A 21020-nucleotide genomic window follows, 5' to 3' on the forward strand; every position below is an offset into this window, starting at 1 on the left:
CCTGCCACAGCAGAGCTAAGTGTGCGGCAACTTGCTTGCATACATTTCCCCCCATTATTGCTGCATTCCCTGCTGCGTGGCAGTTTGCGCAGCTTCTGGTTTGTGCTCCCTGCTGAAGAGCTCTGGGCTCCTTGCCCCATGTATGAAGTTGATTTGACCAGCACCAAGGCAGAAGGCCGAAGCTGTGCAGGTGTGCCGCCACCAGTTGCACTGGTCATGACTCTGCAACTGTGACACCTGCTGGACAATAAAGACTATTACACCTAAAACAATTTGCTGGATTTCATAACACAGGTAAATATTTGATTAATTAATACATCAAAAAACTTGAAAGTTATATAATGGCAGACAAAATTAGCATGCAACATTTTAATAACCTTTTTTTGCTGATACTATGGATTATATTCTGCAAGGTTTACATGGTTATTGTGATACATCCATTTATTGGATATAGGGACTCATTTTTTTTCTTCATATTATATCCTTAAGAAAATGGTTTGCTAACAGAGCCAAGAATGAGGCACTTTTAGAAATGATACAGTGTTCACAGACTAATAATGAACAGCTAGCTGATTTAATACCATCAAAAATCAAAATGTATCTGAAAAAATACTATTGAAAATGATAACATTAATTTGATAGACAAAATTCAATTCATGTCAAAGGGTACTGAGAAATTATCTGAAAAAAATTCATACTGTTAAATTTGACAATCAAATCTGTTAAAAGTTATGATAAGTTAGCAGGTAGACTATCTCTCCAGGAAGGAAATCCAAGTAATGTCCAAGGATGAGATGTTATATTTAAAGGAAAAACTTCAGACATTAGAATCACAAGTGCAGAATGAGGGCCAGAGGTGCTTCAATAAAATCACTAGAAATATATACAGGCCAGGAGCTTCAGGCTTTACAAAAGACAATTGTAAAAGTTGTGAAATGATTGAGGAAGTTATTGGAGCTGATGAGCAGGGAAAGAAGGTACAACGACAGGATTTAACATCACCAGTAACTGTCAGAGATGATTTACCCAGGGTTTTAGCTTCCTACCCTGTATTCTACTCTGACAAAACATCAAGTTTTAAATGCCCAAATGGATCCAAAGAATGTAGATGGATACCTATAGGAATGAATAATCTAAAAGAAATTAAGCAAGCAGTAGTATCTTATGACTTTCATTCAGCATCTGATATGGAGATAGTAAAGACATGGACTTCTAGCAATAAGGCTACACCACACGACTGACTTCAATTAGTTTCAGCAGTCCTGGATGACAGGCCCCAACTACTATGGAAATGTTATTTGCGAGAAGAGGCAAAAATTTTAGAACAACAGGAAAAAGCAAAACAACTTGAGACTTCCCAAGATCAAATTATTGATGATGGCACTTATGCAGACCCATAGGCTCAAGCTCTTTAAGACGAACGAATCTTGTCCCTATGCTACAGAACAGACTTAAATGCCTGGAACAGGATTCAAGAACTAGGAAAAAAAATTGAACCATATACCAGGATTAAACAGGGCCAGAGAGAACCTTTTACTGAGTTTTTACAAAGATACACTTAAGGCTGTACAAATAGGAGTAACAGATCCAGATGCTAGACAAGTAACTTATCAAGTCTCTGGCTTTTGAAAATGCCGATTTAGAATGCAAAAATATACGTGGGCCTTTAAAGGTTAGATCAGCATCAAAGGATGAATGGATCCTGCATACAATGAACATTGAGACATTTGACTATAATATTGAATCTTGGGTAGGGGAAGCAATTTTCAAAGGTATGAGGAGACATCAAAATGCCAAATGTTTTCATTGTAGCAAAATAGGACATCTAAGAAGGGATTGTAGACAAGGAATTCATAGAAATAATGTCTTCTCTGGGAATGGAAAAAATAAAAGTTATCAACCTTCTGGATTAGGTAGAAGGTGAGACAAAGGTTGACATTGGACCCATTAATGCAGATCAACAGAAGACAGACAAGGCAACCCGATACCATTGGGAAACTCCTTGGGGGGCCTCTTGTAGGCCTCCAAGTCAAAAGTGGTCCAGTCATTCCCAGTCACTCTGGAGGACATGCCTCACCAGGAAAATTAAAAAATCCTGAGCCTTCTATAAAAAACTACACTGTACTGGATGATGGAATAAACATGGAAGATAAATCAAAAATTCCAATAGGAAATAGGAAATGTATATTTTGGTGGACTTCTATAAATGTTCAAAGACCAAAGCTAAGAGTGCATATAAATGGAATTATAATTGTGGGTTTGATAGATGTATCATTACTCCAGAATCTTGACATCCTGATTGGCTTCTTCAAGAGGCAGATATTCAAGTGAAACAAAGCAAGAGATGGGTTGAATGCATAGGGTCAGAAGGACAGAGAGGAAGGTTGAGGCCGTATGTGGCTAATATTGCAGTAAATTTATGGGGTCATGACCTGCTGCAGCAACAGATGAATATCCCTGCAGTCCCAGAAACTCACATTTCTGGGAACGATATTACAAGTTTCTATACACAAAGGTCACCAGCCATTCAGGCTATACAAGATTGCAAAGCAACTAGCAAACCATTTGATATTCCAACAGCCCTACCTTTAAAATGGAAAACTGAGAAACCCATATGGGTTAAAGAGTGGCCTTTAACAGGAGACAAACTGCAAGTTTTAGAACATCTAGTACAGAAGCAATTAGATGCTCACCCTATTGAAGAATCAACTAGCCTTTGGAATTCTCCTGTGTTTGTTGTTAAAAAAAAATCTAGTAAATGGAGAATGATGACAGATCTAAGAGTTGTCAACAAGGTAATTCAACCTGTGGGCCATCTACAATCTGGAATTCCTCTGTTTTCTTTATTGTAGTTATTGATTTAAAAGATTATTTCTTCACTATACCTTTTTTCAAGAAAAGGATCAAGAAAAAATTGCTTTCACAGTGCCTACTTACAATAATTCCCAGCCTACAAGGAAATACCAGTGTACCATCCTCCTACAGGAAATGCTTAATAGCCCCACCCTATACCAACACCTTGTAAATCAGCCATTGAAAATAATACATAAAATTCTAAATTTGTAATTTACCATTACATGGATGATGATTTTGCTATCTGATTCAAACATAGATACTTTAGAAAGAATGCTTAAAGAAGTAAAGAAAGTTTTGCCAAAATGGGGATTACAAATTGCTGCTAAAAAAATATAGAGAGGAGATTCTGTCAACTACCTAGGTTATAAAATCGGTTTACAGAAAATTAGAACAGAAAAGGCACAAATTAGAAGATACTGATTGTGGACATTTAATGACTTTCAAAAGTTGTCAGAAGACATTTCCAGTCTATGACCAGCTGTTGGGTTAACACCTGGTATAATAGTTTATTTAAACAAAACCTTAAAAACAAAGACTTAAATAGTTTTAAGGAATTTGCTGTTGGAGGTCCTTCCACTCCTTCATCCAATAGCCTTTTAGATACCAGCCCACTTGGGTGTGTTCTCTTATACTATAAATGCAGCTGTAAAGTCTGTCTTGTTTTTGGCTCTCATTTCTGGCTGCTAGATTCTATTCCAGTTCCCTGTTCATGCTTAGGTTTGTGATCTAGGACAGTGATCTGTAAGTCTCCCCTAAATAAATAACACTTTGTTATATATAATTCTGAACTAGTGTGTGGCTATTTTGTATTTTCCGCCATCATCTGGTGCTTGAATGTTGGTATCAGTCCACAATTTTTGAGAACGATCTACCAGCCACGTGGTACATTGGGCACTGACTCTCTTCTGTGCCGTTAGCTGGCCCTCAGACACAACAGGCTGCTGCTTAGCACTTCCCGGCTTGTGACCCACATTCCAGCCTACACACTGCTGCTGTGATCCCTGTGGTGTACATAGTCTGCAGTTTGCACTGACCAAAAACTTTGGGTTTTCTCTTTATCCTGGGCCCCAACTCTTGGAATTGTTTGATTGCCTTAATAACTGTTCTTAATTTGTTAAACAAAGCATATTTTTCAGTACCTAAGTAAGCAATATGTGCTTTTGGCTGCTGCTAGTGTCTCTTGGCCTTGTGGTTGCAATGGTGACACCTTCTGGGCTGTAACAATTATTACACCTACTCTAATTCATTGTAATTACTTTATGACAGGTAATATCTGAAGAACTACAAAAAATGACTGATAACATCCAGGAGTTCAATAATTATTTTGCTTATATTATAGACGGTATTATGCAAGACTTACACTATTTTTCCTTTCTATTATTTAATTCTAGGAATTAGCTTTGTTTTCAATATTATCTGATTAAAAATGGATCAATACTATGGAGAGGGATAACATCAATTTGACGAAATTATTTGAAAGAATTTGCACTGTTGAATCTAACTGTTGGAATCTATTGAAAAGTTATATGTCCAAGGATGAGACATTCTCTTTCTTGAACAAGTTGAAATCCTCAGTGAGGACATTAGAACAGAACACTGGACAATAGATTCAGACTTTTTAAAAGGCAGTAGTAAAAAGATTTGAAAAGATTGAGGAATTTATTGAAATTGATGAGCAGGAACAGAAGGTACAAGGACAGGATTTAGCCTCATCAGTATGTGCCAGACCTCTGAATGACTTACACAGAGTTTCTACTGCACATCTGGTAATTTCCTCAGAAAGACCAGCTGGCACAAAGTACCCTAAGGTAGTTAAAGAATATGCATTGGAACCAATACATATGAGCTATCTAAAAGAAATAAAACAAGCAATAGTCTCTTATATGGGTTATATTCACCATTTGTCAGGGAAATGGTGAAAATGTGGGCTTCAAGCACTGAGGCTACCCCACACGATTGGCTTCAATTAATCTCAGTGGTCCTAGAAAATGGACCTCAGCTGCTTTGGAAGTATAATTGGGGAGAAGAGGCAAAAATTTTAGAGCAACAGGGGAATGCAAAAGGATTTGAGATTTCCCAAGATCAAATTCTTGGTGAGGGTCATTACTTTGATTCTCAACAACATGCTCGTTATGACAAACACCCCTTGTTCCTATGAAGCACAGCAGCTTTAAATGCTTGGGACAGGATTCAGGAACTATGAAATTGGACTAAGCCATATATTAGGGTTAAACAGGGCCAGAAAGAACCCTTTACTGACTTCTTACAAACATAACTAAGGCTGTACAATTAGGAGTGACAGACCCTGAAGCTAGATGTGTACTAATTGAATTCTTGGCTTTTGAAAATGCCAACTTAGAATGTAAGAAGATCCTTGGGCCTTTAAAGGTTAAATGAATGGATTTTGCATACAATGAATGTTGAAACATTTGACTTATAGTACTGAAGCTTGGGTAGGAAAAGTGATTTCCAATGGTATGAGGAGACACCAAAATGCCTAATGTTTTAATAGTGGAAGAACATCTATTAAGGACATCTAAGAAGGGACTGTAGACAAGAAATTCCTGGGAACAATGTCTCTTCTGGGAATGGCAAGAATAGGAGGACTCAGTCTTCTGGTATATGTAGGAGGTGTGGCAAAGGCCGATATTGGACTAAAGAATGTAGATATTGAAGAGACAGTAGACATTGTAGACAATGAAGAGACAGAAAAGGCATCCAGATACCGCTGGGAAACTCCTTGGGGGGCCTCTCACAGAACTCAATGTCAAACAAGGCTCATTCATTTCTGGTCACTGTGGAGAATATGTCTCACCAGGAAAATTAAACAATTTTGTGCCTACTGTAAAAAGCCATACTGTTCTGGATGATGGAATAGACCTGGATAATGAGTCAAAAACTCCAGTAAGAGATAGGAAATGTATATTTTGACAGACTTCTATAAATGATCAAAGACCAAAGCTAAGAGTGCATATAAATGACATCATAATTGTGGGTTTGATAAACACAGGTGCAGATGTGAGTATCATTACTCCAGAATCTTGGCAACCAGAGTGGCCTCTTCAAGAGTTGGATGTTCAATTCTTAGGAATTGGAACCCTACCTCAAGTGAAACAAAGCACAGGGTAGGTTGAATGCACAGGGTCAGAAGGACAGAAAGGAAGGCTGAGGCTATATGTAGCTAATATTGCAGTGAACTAATGTGGCTGTGACTTATTGCAGCAATGAAATACCCAGGTTAACATTCCTGCAGTCCCCAAAACTCATGTTTCTGGGAAGGATATTATAAGGTAATATACATAAAAGTCAGCAGCCATTCTGGCTGTATGAGAACAGAAAGCAATGAGCAAACCTTCAGAAGTACTATCAGCCTTGCCTTTAAAGTGGTTAACTGAGAAACCCATATGGCTTAAACAATGGCCTTTAATGGAAGACAAACTGCAGGTTTTAGAACAGCTGGCACAGGAGCAATTAGATTCTTCATCATATTGAAGAATCAACCAGCCCTCAGAATTCTCCTGTATTTGTTGTTAAAAAAAATCTGGTAAATGGAGAATGATGACAGATCTAAGAACTGTCAACATGGCTATCCAACCTACAGGCTCTCTACAGTCTAAAATTCCTCTGTTTTCTCTATTAACAAAAGGATGGCTTCTTATAGTTATTTATTTAAAGGATTGTTTCTTTTCTATACCCTTTTCAAGAAAAGGATTGAGGGGCTGAAGAGATGGCTCAGAGGTTAAGAGTATTGCCTGCCCTTCCAAAGGTCCTGAGTTCAATTCCCAGCAACCACATGGTGGCTCACAACCATCTGTAATGAGGTCTGGTTCCTTCTTCTGGCCTTCAGGCATACACACAGACAGAATATTGTATACATAATAAATAAATAAATAAATAAATATTTTTTGAAAAAGAAAAGGATTGAGAAAAATTTGCTTTTACAGTGCCTACTTATAATAATTCTCAGCCTACTAGGAGATATCAGTAGACTTTTCTTTCACAGGGAATGCTCAGTAGTTCTACCCTATGCCAATGCTTTGTAAATCAACCATTGGAAATAATACACAAGCAATTTGCTAAGTCTATAATTTACTGTTACATGGACTATATTTTGTTATCTCACTCAAATGCAGATACTTTAGAAAGAATGTTTGAAGAAGTAAAAAAAAATTGCCTAAGTGGGGATGATAAATTGCTCCTGAAAAAAAAATACAAAGAGGAGATTGTGTCAATTACCTAGGTTATAAAATAGGTTTACAGAAAATTAGAACACAAAAGGCACAAATTAAGAGAGACCGATTGTGGACTCATAATGATGTTCAAAGATTCCCAGGAGATATTTCCAGTCAACAATAGTTTGACCTAACAGTTTATTTAAACAAAACTTTAGATAATGACAAAGGATAGTCCCAGAGAATTAACAGCTGAAGCAGAAAAAGAATCGATGGTCATTGGAGAGAAATTACAGGAGGTACATGTAGGTAGAGTGAATCCAAATCTTAATTGTATTCTAGTCATATTGCCTTCCACAATTCCCCTTATAGGAATTTTAATGCAGAGGGAAGAAATTATCTTAGAGTAGATTTTTGTATCACATAAACCAAGTAAAAAATTAAAAACTTATGTGGAAAAAGTCTCTGAATTAATTATAGAAGGAAAATTGAGACTTTGTCAACTAGCAAGTATAGACCCAGCAGAGATTATAGTACCTTTTACTGCTGATGAAAATAAAACATTATGGGAAGACAATGGACCTTGGCAAAGACCTTGTGCTAATTTCATGGGAGAAATTAATCGCAATTATATCAGAAGTGATAGAATTAACCTTATAAAGAGAACTACTTGGAGTCTTCCCCAATTTGTACATGATGCGAAGGTGTAACTCACAAACAATTCCACACCAGTTTGGAATTATGACTAATAGGGTGGTATTTATCTAAAGGGGAAAAAATTTACAGATCACCGTGCAATCCGGAAGGAGTCTAGTTACCAGAAACAGAGCAGGAAGCAAAGAGAGAGCGAGGAGGGAAGTGGCCGCTTTTTTAAAGAGAGAGACCATGCCCCATGGGCTGGTATCTCAGTGGCTATTGGCTGGAGGAGTGGAAGGACATCCTACAACAATGATGGACCAATAGCTGGAGCCCATACATTTTATACAGATTAAAATAAATCAGGAAAGGCAGGTTACAAATCAGAAGAATTAAGTAAACTGGAACAAAGCCCTTACAATTCTGTACCAAAGGCATAATTATATGCTATTCTCATGGTACAAAGGGATTTTGCTTATTTGTTTATTTATTAAAAATTCCCACCTCTTCCCATTTCCTTCCCACTCCCCCCACTTCCCTTCCCCCTCCCTATCCAGTCCTAGGAGAAGTCAGGTTTCCCTGCCTTGTGGGAAGTCCAAGGTCCTCCCCCCTCCATCCAGGTCTAGGAAGGTGAGCACCCAAACAGACTAGACTCCCACAAAGCCAGTCCATGCAGTAAAATCAAAACCCAGTGCCATTGTCCTTGGCTTCTCAGTCAGCCTTCATTGTCAGTGACATTCAGAGAGTCCAGTCTGATCACATGCTCATTCAGTCCCAGTCCAGTCAAAAGTTCGACTTCTTCCTTTCCAATTCAAATACCCTTGATCTCCTTATGTTGTCTTATTGCTATCACTAGAACTTCAAGCACTATATTGAAAAAGTATGGAGAGAGTGGACAGCCTTGCCTTGTTCCTGATTTTAGCAGAATGGCTTTGAGTTTCCCTCTGTTTAATTTGATGTTAGCTGTCGGCAAGCTGTATATTGCTTTTATTATATTTAGGTATGAACCTTGTATCCATAATCTCTCCAAGACCTTTATCATAAAGGGGTGTTGAATTTTGTCAAATGTTTTTTCAGCCTATAATGAAATGATCATATGGTTTTTTTCTTTTAGTTTATTTATATGATGGATTACATTGATAGATTTTCGTATGTTGAACCAGCCCTGCATCTCTGAGATGAATCCTACTTGATCATAATGTAGAATTTTTAGATGTGTTCTTGGATTCAGTTTGCCAGTATTTTGATGGGGAACTTCAGCCAATCACATTCTGTTTAGGGTGTGTCCCCCTGGGGCCACAGAAAAACAGATAAAACATCCAGGTGCTCTTTCATCCTTCCTTTTGTTCCCTGCGCTCCTGGATCGCTAGAACCCTGGGTTTCTAAGTTCTCTTTCTTCCGTTTATTAAAAGCTGAATCTATTATATTAAACTGGTCTGGTTAATTCTAAATACTGATCGACCACACCACATCAGTATTTTATTGAGAATTTTTGCATCGATGTTCATGAGTGAGATTGGTCTGTAATTCTCTTTCTTGGTCGAATCTTTGTGTGGTTTTGGTATCAGTGTAACTGTAGCTTCATAAAAGGAGTTTGGCAATGACTCTTCTGTTTCTATTTTGTGAAACACATTAAGGAGTATAGGAATTATCTCTTCTTGGAAGTTCTGGTAGAATTCTGCATTGAAACCATCTGGTCCTGGGCTTTTATTGGTAGGGAGGTTTTTGATGACAGCTTCTCATTCATTGTGACTTACAGGTCTATTTAAACTGTTTACCTGGTCTTGATTTAATTTTGGTATATGGTACTTATCTAAAAAATCTCCATTTCTTTCACATTTTCCAATTTTGTGGCATACAGGCTTTTGTAGTAAGATCTAATGATTCTCTGTATTTCCTCTGTGTCTGTGGTTATGTCCCCCTTTTCATTTCTCATCTTGTTAATTTGTGTATTCTCTCTCTGCCGTTTGATTAGTTTGGATAGGGGTTTGTCAATCTTGTTGATTTTCTCCAAGAACCAGCTTTTTGTTTCATTGATTCTCTGGATTGTTTTCTGTGTTTCTATTTTGTTGATTTCAGCCCTCAGTTTGATTATTTTCAGTCTTCTACTCCTCCTGGGTAAGCCTGCTTCCTTTTTATCTAGAGCTTTCAGGTATGCTGTTAAGTCTCTAATGTGTGCTTTCTCCATTTTCTTTATGTGGGCACTTAGTGCTATGAACTTTCCTTTTAGCACTGCTTTCATCGTGTCCCATAGGTTTGAGTATGTTGTGTCTTTATTTTATTGAATTCAAGGAAGACTTTAATTTCTTTCTTAATTTCTTCCTTGACCCAGGGGTGGTTCAGTAGCTGACTGTTCAGTTTCTATGAGTTTGTAAGCTTTCTGGGGGTAGAATGATTGTTCAATTCTAACTTTATTCCATGGTGATCCAATAGTACACAGGTGGTTACTCCAATTTCTTTGTATCTATGGATGTTTGCTTTGTTACCAATTATGTGGTCAATTTTTTAGAAGGTTTCATGAGATGCTGAGAAGAAGGTATATTCTTTTCTGTTTGGGTGGAATGTTCTATAGATGTCTGTTAAGTCCATTTAGTTCATTACATCTGTTAGTTCTCTTATTTCTCTGTTAAGTTTCTGTCTGGTTGACCTGCCCATTGGTGAGAGAGGAGTGTTGAAATCTCCTACTATTAGAGTGTTGGGTTTGATGTATGCTTTGAGTTCTAGTAATGTTTCTTTTACATATGTGGGTGCTTTTGTATTAGGGACATAGATAGTCAGGATTGAGACGTTCTCCTGATAAATTGTTCCTGTTATGAGTATAAAGTGTCCTCTATCTCTTCTGATTGATTTTTGTTTGAAATCAATTTTGTTAGATATTAGTATAGCCACACTTGCTTGTTTCTTCGGTCCATTTGATTGGAAAACCTTTTCCCAACCCTTTACTCTGAGATAGTGTCTGTCTTTGAGGTTGAGGTGTGTTTCTCATAACCAGGAGAATGTTGGATCCTGTTTTCCTATCCATTCTCTTAACTTGTGCCTTTTTATAGGTGAATTGAGACCATTGATATTAAGTGATATTAATGACCAGTGGTTGTTAACTCTGATTATTTTTTCTGGTGGTAGTGTTTGTGTATTTCCATTCTTTGAGTTGTGCTGGTAGAGGGTTGTCAGATGCTTGTGTTATTATAGGTGTTCTTGGGTTCCTTGGGTTGTGGTTTTCCTTCTAGTATTTTCTGTAAGGCTGGGTTTGTGGCTACGTATTGTTTAAATCTGTTTTTGTCCTGGAATATCTTGTTTTCTCCATCGATGGTAAATACAAACTTTGCTGGGTACAAAGTCAGGACTTGCATCCATCGTCTCTTAGTGTCTGCAGCACATATACCCAAGATCTTCTGACTTTCATGGTTTCCATTGAGAAGTCATGTGTAATTCTGATAGGTTTCTCTTTATATGTTACTTGACCTTTTTCCCTCGCAGCTCTTAATATTTGTTCTTTATTCTTTATGTTTTGTGTTTTGATTATTATATGGTGAGGGGATTTTTTTTCTTTTCAATCCAGTCTATTTGTTTCTGTATGCTTCTTATACCTTCATAGGAATATCCTTCCTTAGGTTGGGAAAGTTTTCTTCTAAATTTTGTTGAATGTATTTTCTGGGCCTTTGAGCTGTAATTCTTCTCCTTCTACCCCTATTATTCTTAGGTTTGGTCTTTTCATGGTGTCCCAGATTTCCTGGATGTTTTGTGTTAAGAATTTGTTAGATTTGTTATTTTCTTTAATCAATGAGTTTATTTTCTCTATAGTATCTTCAGTGTCTGAGATTCTTTCTTCTATCTCTTATATTCTGTTGGTTTTACTTGTCTCTGTAGTTCCTGTTCATTTACCCAGATTTTCCATATCCAGCCTTCCCTGGGTTTGTGTTTTCTTCATTACCTCCATTTCATTTATCAAGTCTTGAACTGTTTCCATTACCTGTTTGATTGCTTTTTCTTGGTTTTCTTGGATATCTTTTAGAGATTTATTCATTTCTTCTACCTTTTTGTTTGTCTTCTCTGTTTCTTTATAGCAGTTTTACACATCCTGTTTAAGGTCCTCTATTATTTTCATAATGTTACATTTAACGTTGATTTCTTCTACTTCTTCTGGAATAGGGTGTTCAAGTCTTCTTGTTTTGTGATCCCTGGAATTTGGTGTTGTCATGTTGCCCTTTAGGTTGTTGGAGGAATTCTTGCCTGCCCATCTCTTCCTTCAAATGCAGCCAGGAGAGTCTTGGCATCTTTGTTCAATCTATTTTGTGACTCTGGGTGGATCTCCTCAGTGCATGAGCAGGAACTGTTCCTGGGCCAAGGACCTCACAGACAATAGGCAGTCTTAGGAGAGGCAGGGTCATGTGGAACAAAGAAGCACCTGCAGCAGGAGTTGGAGGGGCCCTGTACTTCCTTCCCAGACTGTCTACCCTGGGATGGCACACACTCACCCATCTGGATTGATCTCCTCAGCACAGGAACAGGGATGCCTGGTAGTCCAAGGACCCCACAGATGAAAGCTAAATTATTCATTTTTAATAGCTAACAAGTATTCACTCTATTACCCACTATTACTATCTCCCCCCTTTTTTACAAGTATAGTTTTAACCCCAATCCTCTATCTAGTACAAGTAATAATCAACAACCCCTAAACAGTGTTCCCAACCCTATGGACAAGCATTTTTGGGATGGAGTATCACCTTCTAGAATTGCTTCCCACTGTCATGGGAGTGATGTTTTCTTAATGGTATCCTGAAAAAATTAAGTGGTGGTTAAGTTTCAAAATTACATCTATTATAGTTGCAAACAATTTCTGAGCAGTCAATAGGATTTTGTTTTGTTTTGTTTTTCAAAGTTCTCATTTGGAGTTCTGGCTAGAATATGAGAAGGTGTACCATTTCAGCAGCTGGTCCCCAAAACAAGAGGTCTTATACTAGTGCTGTCTGTATTACGATGTCATCTCAACTAGGTGGAGTTGTTGCTGTGGGGCCCATCTTCTTCCTGGAAACTTATAAGGTTACTGCAGGAAAAGGATCTGTAGGGAAATCTATGTTCATCATGAAAAACTTAAACATCATTCATATAAACATGCATTCAATGAAGAATATGATATAAACAAAAAAGGCATGGAGAAAGTAAAATTTTCCTAAAGTCTTTCTTCTGTCCCACACTAGATGTCTCCTGATATGAGACAGAAACTCTGAGTGTTCCTTTTAACAAGCTTGAATTTAGAGACATACAGAGCCATTGTCCAACTCTAAAACCATACACATACACACACACAAAATACACACACATGTGTTTGTGAATGTAAGTGTAAACAGTACCTGGATTCATAAACCATATTCTGTTTTCTAGATGCTCCTAGAAATAGTTAATTTTTCTTCTGTCAGCATTCAAACATCCAAGGTATCTTGAATTTTTGATGATGTGTATTTTCCTGCAAAGATAAGAGCAGAACCCTTTCCTAACCCTTATGAGCTTTACTTCCCACCTGTATGATTGTCACCATTGTGGATGTGATATCATTTCTCTTTTTCAAGAGGTTTCTCCTTTTCAAAGTGAATCTTTATTAATTTTGATGGTGTCCATAATTTTTCTTCACCTGTGGAAACAAGAGTGAAACCCCTTTCTCATCGTAGTACATCTCCTGGTTTCCATTGTGAGGTCAACACATCCTTGAAATATACTGGTTGATTAAATTCAGAAGTTTTCCATTATCTAATGCCTCTCTGCTGCTGTTGTTCATTTCTCATTAGTGTTAAGAAGATTCAAGGTTAATAAAGCATCATGAAATCTATTTCTTGGGGCATTTTCCATCTCTTTATGTTTGTTTAGCATATCCTTTGTAGTACAATTTGACCTTCCTATAACTGCCTGACCTGTAGGATTATTTGGTATACCTGTAATGTGCTTTATATTATAATAAGCAAAAAAAGCACTTAATTTTCTTAGATACATATGCTGGACCATTGTCTGTCTTTATTTGCGCAGGTATATCCATGATGACTATAACTTCCAATAAATGTGTGATTACTGAATCAGCCTTTTCTGAGCTCAAGGCAGTTGCCTACTGAAAACCTGAATATGTGTCTATGGTGTCATGTACATATTTTAATTTACCAAATTTCATAAAGTGGAACACATCCATCAACCAGATTTAACAAAGTCTTTGAGTACCTTTTGGGTTATTCCCTGCAGGCAATGGTGTTTGATTATAGAAAGAGCAAGTAGGACACCTCTTTATAATCTCCTTAGCTTGTTGCCATGTAATAGAAAACTCTTTAAACTTTTGCTACTGACATGATGCCAAAATATACATTTCCTCGGTCCTATTGGAGTTTTTGACTTATCCCCCACATTTAACCCATCATTCAGACCAGTATTGCTTTTTACAGCAAGCATTAGATTTTTTAATTTTCTTGGTGAGACACATTCTCCACTGTAACTGGGAATGACTGGACCATATTCATCATGGGGGCCTTCGAGAGGCCCCCCCCATGGTGTTTCCTGATGGTATTGGGTTGCCTTGTCTATCTTTCATTGACATACATTCATTTATCCAATGTCAGCCTTTGACACACCTCCTACATGTATATTCTTCGACAACCTTAGGGTACTTGGGGCCAGATACTTTTCCTGTTGTTATTACTGGAAAGGCAGGCAGAACTCTGGGGAAGCTATCCTGGAGATTTTTAAGTACCAACAAGGTTAAATTTTGCCTTTGTACCTTTTGTTCCTGGTCATCAAATTCAATAATTTCCTCAATTTTTTCAAATCTGTTTACCATTGCCTTTTGTAATGTCTGGATTCCTGTCCTGTGTTTGCTCTAATGCTCTTATTGATGATTCCAAGGTATGAAGTCTTTCCAGTAGAGATATTGTCTCATCCTTGGACATAATCTTTATAGCATACATATTACCTTCCTGTAGAGACATTCTATCAGTCAATCTGTCATACTCCTTTGACAGAGTCTGATTAATACATTCAACAGTGCGAATTCTCTCAAATAATGTTTTAGCACCCACTGTCATTGGTTGGGTTTTATATTCCAAATCATCTGTTTCCTTCTCCAGAGTGCTTAATCTTCTGTTAAATGAAGTCATATGCGTATTCAGACTTCCAAACTCTTTTTTGAGAAATGTGGTCTCAGTCTGTAAAGACTGCACCATTTCTAAAAATGCCTCATTCTTAGCCCTATTGTCAAACCATTTTTCTTTTTTTACAAAAAAAATATTGAGGACAAAACAAATCCCCAGAATTAAGATTAATGATGTAGAAGGAACATCATATAAGTCTTGTAAAACCTTGCACATGCTGTAGGTAAAGAGGCAATTTAAACCTTGGATGGTTAGGCTGTCTAACCTATTGCCCTTTTAAATTAGCAACTTAAGATCTATATTTAGGATATTAAATCTTACCTGGATTAGGTGCAATAACCATTCCCCACCAGTAGGTGTCATGGGCCACCTATAAAACTAACACAGCAGTGCATGTGAGTTCATGTGGCCGATCTGAAATCTGATTTTAGAGTGAAATGCTGAAAGATAAATCACAGACCGTGTGCTCTGCAGATGTCTTTAGAGCAGTGGAATAGGAAAATGTAAACAAATCATTAGAAAGCCGCAGAATAGCTGCCTCAGACCAGGGAAGCCTGTGTCTCACCCAGATTTCTGGGGTGTGCCCTGGCAGGAGGCACACAGTAGGATGCGTGGGGACTTGAAGCCAATCCGAGGTGTGTAAAGAGAAAATATAAAGAATTGTAGCTGATCCATAGCAAAAAAAGCTGCTGTGCGAGATTCTATATTGAACTGCTGGCTCCATGCACAGGCCATGGCCGGCTGAGGGAGGGCTCATGCCAAGCTGGGCACAATCTGAGCTGGCAGCAGGCAGCTGAACCAGGAGGTTCTAAAACCAAACATTGGGCGCCAGATGAAGGCGTAAGTCACAAAACAATCCCACACCAGTTTAGAATTATGATTAATAAAAGGATTATTTATTTAAGGGGGAAAACTTACAGATCATTGTCTTCAACAACAGGAACAAAGTCTAACAGCCGGAAATGGGAGTCGGAAGCAAGAGAGCTAGATCAGGGCTCCCACTGCTTTTTAAAGCAAAAGAGACCATGCCCAAGTGGGCTAGTATCTTAAAAGCTATTGACTGAAGGAGCAGAAGGAGCTCCCGCAGCATCAATATGTTTTAGAAATACTGGTGCAGTAGCTCAGTGGTAAGAGTGCTTGCTCTCATGAGGATTTGAGTTAGACTTCCCTGTATCACCTGGGCCTGAGCAGAAGAGGGCTGAGCTCATTTTGCCCATGTCCCTCAGGTTTTAAAGCCAGTGTCTTACATAGACTCTGAGGGCAGGGTACTGCTGCTGTGGTGCCCCATAGTGGCCCTGGAGGGCTGGCTCTACTTCCTCAATGGTTGTCACTTGTCAGTCATCCCATCTCCCACCAGAGGTATTTAAAGTGTCTTCTGTATTGAATGGTAGCCCTTTCCAGTGTTGTATGCTCTAGTGTGGGGCTGAGATTCAGACAAAGGACTAGGCAGGCAACAGAACCCTACTCCTCCTATTTTAAACAAAGAAGTGTGCAAGTAACCTATCAGTCAGAGGCCTAGAGATGGAGTAGAATTTGGAAACTGAGGGCTTAAGACAACTTGCCAGGGCAGAGATGGTCCTTGCTCATTATGACCACTGATGGTAGAGTAGGGTTTCAGGAGAGGTTTTCTGACAAGTTCTGTTAGGAAAAAATCCTAAGATGGGTGGCTCCACCAGTGCAAAGAAATCCAATTAGGTTAAATTATACTGAATTAAAATGCCCATCGTTTATTAATGGCAGTCTTGGGTGGCCAACTGCATGGCGTGGAGACAGAAAAGCAAGGAGCACATGCAAACTCGGAACCATGTGTTCCTCCTCTGGGAGCCCACTTAAATAGGAGTGGTCCTGACCCCTCCCCGGTATGCTGGGACTTGGAGTCTAGACCAATGCAACTCCAAGGACAGGGGGCTGGGATGTATGGCAGGGGCTGGGGTTATGCTCTTGACTTAATATTCCAGACTCTTTGGATATAGAGTTGACAGGAAGTTGAAGTGATTATTATGATCAACATTTTAGGCTCTCTTTGGAAAAAGGGCATAGACTCAAGTCTGGCTACTTCCTGCAGGCATGGGGTGATGTGGCAGAGGGGAGAGCTGGGTGTTGGTGGGTTCACATTCAGCAGGAGGTGTGGCTGGAAAGTCATCGTGTTCACTGTCATCATGGAGATTCCAGGCATATGTTTCTTGAGGGAGGTAAGAAGACAGGTATTTAGAAGGAAAAAAATATTGTTATCATTCACTCTATGAAATGGGGCTAGCCATGGGAAGAGACATAATAGGTGATAAACCAGATTTTAGTTAGTAGGTGTCCTTGATCCAGAAGAGCTGGGACCAGTAGTGAAGTGCCAGGAACCGGTACAGGTGCTTTTTTGGTGTTGTCCTGGGAACATTTTCTTTTTTAAAATATTTATTTATTATGTATACAATATTCTGTCTGTATGCATATCTGCAGGCCAGAAGAGGGCACCAGACCTCTTTACAGATGGTTGTAAGCCACAATGTGGTTGCCGGGAATTGAACTCAGGACCTTTGGAAGAGCAGGCAATGCTCTTAACCACGGAGCCATTTCTCCAGCCCTGGGAGCGTTTTTGTAGATTGGTCTTGACTTATGCAGCAGGAATAACCTGAAAAATATGCTTAAAACTGGCTGGGGTTAAAAATTAAAAACCTTGGATTTTACCTGTCCTGATTTTGATGTTGTGATAGTTCTTTTTTAGGAACCTGTACGAGAACTGGAACAGATTTTATAACTTGGTATTATAGCAAAAGGCTATTACTTTAGATTAGAAGGCTATTAGAGGAAATTGTGAACTCTGAACCTCTGAAGGTTAAAACCTGTTAATCCTGGACTATGAAACCTGTTAAAGAACAGTATCTTGAATTGTCAAATGACTTTATTCAGATCTGGGAGGAAAAGGTGAGAAAAAGCGAGGCAACTTTTGGCTAGCAATCCCAAGTCCTCTCCTTGTCCTTGGAGAACTTCAGTCTTAGAAGCAGTATTTGCCATTAGCTATTGAGTGTGAGAGGCCCAACAATATTTCCTGTGGTGGGGTGGCGGGGGGGGGGGGAGATTTACTCTACCTGTCTTGGCAAGTTGAGCAGATAGATTCCCTGGGTAAAAGGCCTCTTTTTGCTTCTGTGCTGGTGGTTTTGCCAAACCCAGAGTAAGCCTGGAGATGGCAGGTCTTCTGTCTTCTTGGAGAAGTCATAGGGTGCTGCAAAGGCTGGCATGTCTCTGTGTTAGAAGCTCCATGATTGTTAAATGCCATGATCTCAGATCTATGAAGGCACTGGCATTTTCAACTGGGCATATAAGCTAAATTTTTAGAGCTATTCTAATCTGGAAGCATACATATAAAAAAACTGAAATTCACATCATGAAAACACAGTTACACACTTACAGAAACACATCGTGGTCACATTATTTTAACAGAGAAACAGATAGGACAGCCTTAGGTACCTGTGTCAGCTGACTAGGCATTGCAAGAGAGAACAGAAACATAAGGGCGAAACGTTTTTGTAGAGTTTTAGAGTAGAAGGACAGGGGGAAAAAGTGGATTTGTTGTCAGCAGGGAGGGGTGGGGCAGCAGCAGTCTGAGCATGGACAGCAGAGACCAGGAAAACAGCTATGGAGAATGAAAGGCCAACCACCTGACCTGTGCCCGGGCCCAGATAGGAACCTGTGTTGATGCAGGCTAGTGAAACTGATGGGCAAGTGCTGCTCCGTCCTCGGCGCGGCTCTGTTGTCAGGACAAGGTGCTCACTGGGAATTGGCCACTTTTATGGGAGCACAATGGCGCTTGGCTTTGGAGCACTTTGAAACTGAAGTGGGGACAGTGACCACTTTTATGGGCATGCACCCTGTAGGCCTAGATCTCCGAAATGGCTGTGCAGCGGCAGAGCTCTCTGGAGGCTACAGGGGGCGAAAGTGTGTGTGTGTGTGGGGGGGGGGGCAAAGCACTGATGACGCTGATGAGGCTGAAGTGGGGGCAGGACAAAAGAGCTGTCGGCTAACACAGAGAGAGATGGAAGTGGGGGCAGGACAAACCGCACGGTTGCCAATGAACAAAGAAAGCAAAGCAGAAGGGGAGGAACGAGAGCGCCATACTTGAAAAAAACGTGGGCTTTGGAGCATAATTTGCTTTAAGTTAGATGGTTTAAATTTAAAAGTTTGTAAGTGCCCTCTTAAGAGTGTTTTGAAATTGGCTAGGAATTGAAAAAAACCCACTTTAAATGCAAGCCTGAGTCCATTGCAGTGCATCCACTGGAACAGTGCTGAGTCAGGAAACCAGGGGTACATGAGAAATTGGCTGGGAACATCTTCTGTCACCCAAAATTTCATCTTAGCAGGAGGCCTGGCCTCTTCTGTGTGTGTCAGGTTTTTGACATGGGCCGTGACTTCAACAAAAGCCCCCAAAGTGAATGGGTCACCCCAAAACCCTACCTGTATGCAGTTTAAAAAGGAAAACTCACCAAGTGAAACTGAACTTGCCTGGTGGAGCATGTGTGCAGGAAGGCCACTTTTCCAGCATGACCCTGGACCCAGGCCCTGGGGTATGGGCCTGCAGGGAAAATAAAGGCCCCTTGGTGGGAAACCTCCATTATGTTAAAAAGAAATCTTAAGATGGGCAGCTCCACTGGCACAAAGAAATCCAATTAGGTTAGATTAAACTAATTAAAATGCCTATTATTTTATTAAACACTGCACTCTTAGGTGGCCAAGCGCATGGTGGGGAGACAGAAAAGCAGGAAGCACATGCAAACCTGGAACCACGTGTTTCTCCTTTGGGAACTCACTTAAGTACCCTGTTGGGACCTGGCATGCTGGGATTTGGAGTTCAGACCAATGCAACTCCCAGGCCAGGGGGCTGGGATGGATGCCAGGGGCTGGGGTTATGCTCCTGACTTAACAAGTACTTCTTAGGCAAGGGAGTCTCAAGACGATCCAGGTGGACCATCAGCCCATGGGCTTCTGGTAGGTGGAGAAGCCAGATTGGGAGTCACAGATTGATGGTTGTTGTTGAAGAGACAGTGTTGCTTGGTGCCCCTAGTCACCATCAAGTGCCATTGAGTTCTGATCTTGTTGACACCAGTGGATCCTTCTGGGTTTAGGGCAGGCATCTAGCAGCTGTGCCCCATGTGGCCTCACCAGTTGTTGTTCAGACATCAAAACCTTCTTACTAGAGACACGGGTGTTCCAGCAGACCTGCTTCCCTAGGCCCTGGGCATCTGATGGCTCAGTGTGAACTCTGGCACTGAGGGTCTTCTGGGTCTTTGCCTATAGTGAATGTCATTGTCACAATAATTGATATATGTTTGTTTTTGAGACAAGGTCTCAAAATGTAGCCCACTGTTGATTGAAGTTTCTGTCCTGCCTGATCCTTCAGCCATTCAGCCCCAAAGAAACCCACAGAGGTCTACATTAATCATAAACTGGTTGGCCTATTAGCTCGGGCTTATTATTAACTCTTACAACTTGTATTAGCCCATAATTCTTGTCTGTGTTAGCCATGTGGTTTGGTACTTTTTTCCAGTGAGATATTCTCACCTTTCTTCCTCTGCATCTGGGTGACGACTGCAGACTGAATCTTTCCTCTTCCCAGAATTATCCTGTTCCCATTGCCCTGCCTCTACTTCCAGCCTGGTTGCCTCACTGGCCAATCAGCATTTTATTAAACAAGTACAAGAAACAAATCTTTACAAGGTAAAACCATTGTGCCACAGCAGCCCATGATGGTTTTAACCTGCAATCATCCAGTCTCAGATGACAGCTTGCATCACCACATGAGGGTGAAGTTTATGTTAAGTGGCACCCCACTACTGGATTCTCAGAGTCCAGCACAATTGGTCCTGTATCCCCTCCTTACCTTGGTTCTGGCATCTCCCCATGAGTTCTCTTTGCCCATTTTACTCATTTTTCCCTGGGTAAATGGCTCCTGGTGCCATTTACTCCCAGCTAAGCAGTCAGGGGCAGAGTCCTGTAACTTCCTGAAGGGCTGAGCTGTAGATGGTGTTTGGATCAATGTGGTTCTTTCTTCTTAAGCTCCCTGGCAGCCAAAGTCACTTTTGTCTACTCTGGAAGTGACTGGGTTCCTGGTCTTTTGTTTGACTCAGCTCTTGATGCTGCATTCTCCTCTCTTCCTGTCTTTGCCAGCTGTCAGTGGTTTAGCGAAAGAGTCAAAGCCAGTGGAGAATGGGATGCTGCTGCCAGTGGGGAAACACCCTCAGAGGTA

This window comes from Chionomys nivalis, chromosome 17 (assembly GCF_950005125.1).
Source record: "Chionomys nivalis chromosome 17, mChiNiv1.1, whole genome shotgun sequence".
In the NCBI taxonomy this organism is placed as follows: Eukaryota; Metazoa; Chordata; class Mammalia; order Rodentia; family Cricetidae; genus Chionomys; species Chionomys nivalis.